Source organism: Marmota marmota, unplaced genomic scaffold (assembly GCF_001458135.2).
Source record: "Marmota marmota marmota unplaced genomic scaffold, marMar, whole genome shotgun sequence".
Lineage (NCBI taxonomy): Eukaryota > Metazoa > Chordata > Mammalia > Rodentia > Sciuridae > Marmota > Marmota marmota.
The window spans coordinates 19,671,649-19,678,256 of NW_025999913.1; the positions used below are offsets into that span (position 1 = coordinate 19,671,649).

Consider the following 6,608-nt stretch of genomic DNA (forward strand, 5'->3'; position numbering starts at 1 on the left):
TTTTTTTTTTCCTTTTTTTGTCTATGAAGTTGCTGTTTATTTTTTTGGCCTGTTTGATGTATGTGTGAAACAATGTTGTCCAACAATAAACCGGAATTTTATTTTGCTGAGTTGTTCTAACAAAAAAAAAAAAAGAAAAAAGATCTCTTGGTTACTCTGAGTGTTGTGGTCACTTTCCTTTCATATAGGACCTTTGAAAAACTTCTTTAGCTGAATCATTACTGAGGATAAATTTCCTACTAGGCAAAACATATGAGGAATTTTTAAAATTACTTAAACATATTGCTGATTTGCAAAGGCATTCTCGACTTAACCACGTATATGCTTGGAGCAGAAAATGGTTGCTATCTGTGCATTTTCATTGATAGGACATGAACTCAGTTGTTACTAAGCTTAGATGCCAAGTGCACGATATACTCTAACATGTAGGATATCAAAAAGTATACCAAGCGTCTGTAGTCGTGGCCGAGTGGTTAAGGCGATGGACTAGAAATCCATTGGGGTCTGCCCGCGCAGGTTCGAATCCTGCCGACTACGGAGGGAGGGACATTTTTGATGTCCCCCCAGGCAGTGCCGGTTAGTTTTCCCAATCTCCTTTTCCTTTCGATTTTACAAGCCCCATCCCAATAGGGAAAATAATTTTCTCTAAGATGTCTTACAAGTTGCATCCAAGTGATTTTCCCATTGCCCAGGAAGAAGTTGTGCGTGCGCAAAGTCAAAGGAGCCAAGAAAACTACGTTGTGTTTAGTTCTGAGGTTTCCCTGGCTTCAAAGTTGTGAAAACTGGGGGGAAAGCAACCAGAAGACGGGTTTGGCGTGTTCATTTTCGTCGGCCGCGGCCCCGCACTCCTCTTCCCACAGGTCAAGCACCATCTCCCCCGGGGAAGCTGGGTCGGTGGCGCGGCCGGTAACGCAACCGACTCGTGGGCCGTACATCTGCTGGTTCGAATCCCGGCTCTGTCGCGCCCTGAAGTGGAGGGGTGGCTCCAGTCAACAAGTCCCTGCTAAATTTAAGGAATTTCGCTTTACTCAAAATGGACAAAAAGTTCATAAAAGTCGTATGAACATAATTTATTCTAAATAATAAAATAAGCTGATATCCCCCCGCAGGCACCAGAGAGACTCCCGCGGGTCACGTCCTCTGTTCAAATTCTCGGGGGAGACTTTTTCCGTCTCATGCACAGCAGCCTCAGACCCGGTTGTGCTTTTACTATCTTCGTTGATTTTGCTACTTGGGCTACATGATTTACCCAGAGATACTGTACCCAGATACCGTCAGAGAAGCGCATCTAAGTAAGATGCCCTTGTGCATATACTCGCTGGGGTGCGAAGCAAAAAACCCCAGATCTAGCAGAGGATGGTTTCGATCCATCGACCTCTGGGTTATGGGCCCAGCACGCTTCCGCTGCGCCACTCTGCTCCTTATCCTGCAAGCGTTATACATAGTATTTATCTTTTCTCTAACTTATCAGTTTTTCAAACCATACAATTATGCATTTCCCTTTCACTTCTAAAGCAATCATCCACTCTTTCTAATATGATGCTTACTAAAAAAGGGGTTAATAAGAAAATAAATAGAAAAAGAATTGAGCGCGGTGGCCCACGTTTGTCATCCCAGCAAGTAGGCAGGCCGAGGCAGGAAGGTCGCAGGTTCAAGGCCAGCTTCAGCAATTTAGCGAGGCCCTAAGCAACTTAGACCTGTCTCAAAGTGAAAAATCAGGGCTAAGAATGCGGCTCGGAGGTTAATCGTCCCTGAATTCAATCCTCGGTACCAAAAACAAAAACAAAAAAAAACACGTTGTTGTGGCTAAAGGTCGCCAGTGCACAGAGGCGTGGTTGGATAGAGGCGCGTCCCCTGCACTGTGCGGAGGTGTGCGGTGCACACGGCTGAAGGTCTGCGCACCTCCCAACGTCCGCTGGAGCACCTCAAGGCCCAGGTGTGCGTGTGGGGGTGGGGGGGGGACACCGGCTGATTCGTGCACACTTTCTTAGCCTTTCGTGGCCCCGGAATCTAGGTGCTAATCGCTGGTTCCTGTGGTCGACTCGGGTACCCGGCTTCAGGTCCTCTGTCTCTGAGGAATAAACCGACTCTTGGCGGTGGACCAGGGCAGGGAAACTGCAGCCACTGAACCTCGGGCAGGGAGTTCACCCCGGGGCCAGCAGGTGGGTCAGGTCACCCGCTCGCCCAGACTCGGTGCCCACGGAGATCTGCAAGATCTGCAAGATCTGCGCTTCCCCGAGGTGACGGAAGGAGGGATGGGGCCTTGAGCACCGCGGTGGGCGGGGAGAGAAGGAAAGGCCAGCGCCCGCTGGACAGCGAATGCAGTTTCAGTGAGTGCAGACAGAGGGCAGGTCTCCAGGGGCCACAGATACGCCCCCTGCAAGGGGGGTTCCTGCGCACTTTGCAGGAGCATTTTAAAAAGCTTTTCAAGCAGCATCCAAGCCCGGACAGCAGAGAGGGTTCTGCATCCTTCTCCATAGCTCAGCACACCCCAGGCAAGTGGCCGTGCAAAAGGTTTGACCCCGACGTGATTTGAACACGCAACCTTCTGATCTGGAGTCAGACGCGCTACCGTTGCGCCACGAGGTCTCCTGGGGCAGCCTCTTTTAATTACCTATCCACCTGACCTACGTCATTAGTTTTTGATACTCTGTAAGGACTGGACAGCTGCTGGCCTGAACGAGAGTCCGTCCCGCTTCGCTCTCTTCCCCCTCGGGAGGGACGCTGAGGACGGTTCCGAATCGTTTGCAGAATTGAATGGCGAGGCCAGCCCCGTGTGTCCGGAGAGACTGAGCCTCCGCGGAGGCTGGAGAAACAAGTTGGCTTCCCACCCTCACAGTCCACCTTCGACCCCTGAGTCTGAAACCGGCCCTAAAACATGCGAGGCACTTTGTCTGCAGGGGCGAGGCGGTCATTGTGGCGCGTCCTTTGGCCGGGGAAAGCGCTGGTTTAGGAAGCTCCGAGGACCTGGAGCCCGCAGGGAGACAGACCATCAACCCCAACAGTGCAGGGGCCCTTCCAATGCATAGAAAAAGATGCTCTGACAGTGATCCACTGCTGCGAAAGGGATCTCGCTCTTAGGATTAAGGTCTCCCTTTCTCAACCCCAAAAAAATGAATCCAGAGCCTGGGGTTCCCGCTGGGAACCATATAGAGATGGTCGGTGGCAGAAGTGGGTGCCCACCCTGCAGGTGGCGGGGCATCTTTGGCCGGTCATACTCGAGAATTCGCCTGTTGACAAGCGAACTCTTTGTATCCTGGAAAGAAACTAGGGATCCCGGGAAGGATGTATTGGGAGCCTGCGACATTGGTGGCGAAATGAACGCGACTTTCAGAAAATGAAAGGCGAGGTTTTGGGGAGGATCTGCAGACTCCAGCAGAAAGGAATGAGCCTGGGATCCGGAGCTGCCGGAGAATACAGTGATCTTCTATTGACAGTAAAAAACGAGGATGTAACGGTGCCGACAATCACAGAATGGTTGTGAGTTTGCATGAGGAATGTGCTTTAAACGGGTTTATATATGCTTAGAACGGTGCCCGCCGTGCCCTGAGCTTTCAGTAGATAATATCATAATTATCACTCTCAAGTTTGGTGAAATTCTTAAATGCCTTTTCCCACATCACCAGCATGTGTTGGGCAGAGATTGTGACAAAACTTAACGTTTATTATTTGTTATTTTCTCCCATAGATTTCCACTTTGGTGTTATTAGACAAAGATTAGTGGATTTGCTGTTTCAAATGTTAGAGCTTTTTTTTTTTTTTCCTTTAATAAGCAAAACAAAAATTAGTTTTAAAAAAAATGGCCACCATCAAAAATGGTGAGATCATAGCTAAAATCAGACAGGACATTGACAACACAAGGTTGCAAAGGACCTGGAGATTAACACCAACTCAAATGGGCAACTGCAATTACAAAGTCAGCAAAAAGACTTTAACCAGTAAAGCACTTTAATTCATAGGATTTCTCCAATGCAGGTGTTTTGTCTAATATTTATTAATGCAGAGCACACAGCTAATTTCTTTTGGATCATTTATAATTCTATCTAACATAGAAAGGGTTCTGGATAAAATTTTAAAAATCAGCTTGTTGTTCATTCTCAGTGACATGTTCCTGGAGCACTTTACAGTTGGTAATGAAGATTTCACTTACCTTTGTTGATTTCACTCCTTACCTTGTTTTTCAGCCTACCTAGCCTTTCCTTTCCCAGAGCTGAAGACCCCTGGTCTTGGGGGTCAGGCCAGAATTTTCAGTATCCCCCAAACCCTGGGTCTTGACACCAAGTCACCCTTACCACTAATTCTGACCTTGGGCCCTAGTCCTGTGGCTGACTTGTCTTTGTGCCCATATGTCTGTTTCTACCTAGTACAGATTCCAGAAATTTGGGGTCCTGTTCTGTGGGAGGCCAACCTTACCGGTGACTGAGTAACACTCCCCAGCTGGGTGCTGAGGCGCTCAGTCACAGAAATGGGTGTGTCTTGCTACAGCCCCATGGGTGGAGCTATGCTCACCTGTTCCTTTGTAATATAACCCCTTGCCCTGTTTAGGATAGAATCTTCCATGGAAGTGCCTTGTCCCCTCCTCTTACTGTGCCCTTGGGTGTGGCCTACCCAGGTGTCAGTCAACCTGCTGACAGTGGACATCATGAAGATAGACTCAGCCCCTGAAACCTGACCCCTTGCCTCATTTGAATAGCTTCTCCTCTACAAAAGGGGTCAGCGTGTGCGCGCGCTCTCTCTCTCTCTTTCTGCGGACCCTTAAGGTCAGAGGAGCCGTCACAGCAACCCCAAAGAAAAAGGTATTTGTGTCTCTTGTGTGGTTATTTCGTGCAGCCCAGTTAGCCCAGTTTAACTAGAGTGACCCCTGAGCCTTTTAGTCGTGAGAACAGAAACCCGGCACAGTTCTGAAGACCTAAGGAAACAGACTCCAAGAGTCAGCTTCCTGGTTCATGCTGGCCACTGTCACATACTGCCTTCTGCCCCCACCAGCCACCCAGAGCACCTGCTGCAAGAAGGTTCCCCATGTGTATGAGTCTCCATGTCTTTGTTCCTGTCAGGCACCTCCTCACTGATGGCCCAATGCCCACCTTGACAAGATGCCGCAGTCCGGCTGCAGCAGAATAATCGGGGGGTGACGAATAACTTGTGTACGTTGATACAGCAGGAGTAGGAGCCGTTTATTGCAGGACAGGAGAAGTATTTATACATTTCACACAGCTTATCTAATTAGCATAAACTAGATACATCAGTCAACCAATCAGGAATCTCTACACCTAATGGCTCGGTTTTGTTACTTCTCAAACCACTCCCTCTGACATTTTGCCAGGCACCATCCAGACTTGTTTACGAACTTTAACATTCCCCTGACAAAATGCCAGGTGTTATTTTGACTTGTTTACAGACTCTAACAACAAGACACCCCTGGATCTGTGTGGGGCCACCTCTGATGCAGACACACATGCACCTGCTACTGGCTACCTTCTCATTCAATAGTCTTCCCCTCAACCTTGACTCTCCTGGTTCCTGTAGTGCTCTCTCCTCTGGAAGTCTGCTCCATCCTGGTGGGTGGGCAAAGTTCCATCCTGCCTCTTCAACACCAACATAAATTTGTGTTTGGGATAGAAACGTAGGTCAAGTACAGTTGTGTGTGGTTAAAACCTAACTAGATGATTCATATCCTCTTAGAGCGTTAAGGTTTCGTTTTTGTTTGTCTGTTTTGTTTTGATTTTTAAGAAGACAAATAATGACCAATATGTGAAGAAATTGGAACACTTGTGCATTGCTGGTGGGATCTTCAGCATTTGGTACAGCCATCATATGATAGTATGTAGATAGTATGGATGGCAGTTCTCCAAAATATTAAGCACAGAATTAACCTGATTCAATAATTCCACTCCTAGGTACATACACAAAAGCAGGGACAGTTTATTTGTTTGCCAATGTTCATAGCAGCCTTGTTCACTATAGGGCAAAGTGGAAACAACCTAAATATCTGTCAAGTGGTGAATATAAACACAATAAACATACAATAGAGTATTATTTGGCCTTAAAAGGGAAGAAAATCCTGACAACATGCTACAGCAAAGTTGAACCTTGAAAACATGATGGTAAGTGAGACAAACCAGACACAAAAGGACACATATTGTACAGTCCCACCAGTGTGAGGTTTCAAAGTCAAGTTCAGAGATACAAAGTGGGATAAAAATCAATGGGAGCCCGGGGAGGGGAGAATGGAGTTATTGACTAATGAATACAGAGTTTCGCACTGGGATGATGACAGTCCTGGAGATGCATGGTGGTGACGGGTGTATAACAGTGTGGTTGTGCTGTACATAACATGGTAAACCTTATGTAAATTTCACCATGATAAAAAATAGCTTAAAAGTTAATTTAAAAAATAACTAAAAGAGCAAGACAGAGAGGCAGAATAAAGAGGAACCGGAGATCAGAAAAGGGGAGTACAAGGTGATTTTTTTGCATTCCTTCTTCTGGTGCAGAAATACAAGAATTTGTGAATCAATAGGCTCAACATGAGATCAGGTCTCTTTAATTTTGTAATGCAAGGTTGCCGCAGTCCGGCTGGCTGCAGCAAAATAACCCCGGGGCGGGGG

At 47.2% G+C, this 6,608-nt stretch overlaps 3 non-coding genes across 3 annotated transcripts; 1 reads left to right on the forward strand and 2 right to left on the reverse strand.

Annotated features, from left to right (window-relative positions):
* Window positions 1-455: 455 nt before the first annotated feature.
* Window positions 456-537, forward strand: Trnas-aga. Its single transcript has one exon. It is a non-coding gene; the product is annotated as a tRNA-Ser (tRNA).
* Window positions 538-1,347: 810 nt separating this feature from the next.
* Window positions 1,348-1,419, reverse strand: Trnam-cau. The gene has a single exon. It is a non-coding gene; the product is annotated as a tRNA-Met (tRNA).
* Window positions 1,420-2,517: 1,098 nt separating this feature from the next.
* On the reverse strand, window positions 2,518-2,589 carry Trnaw-cca. The gene has a single exon. It is a non-coding gene; the product is annotated as a tRNA-Trp (tRNA).
* Window positions 2,590-6,608: the final 4,019 nt, after the last annotated feature.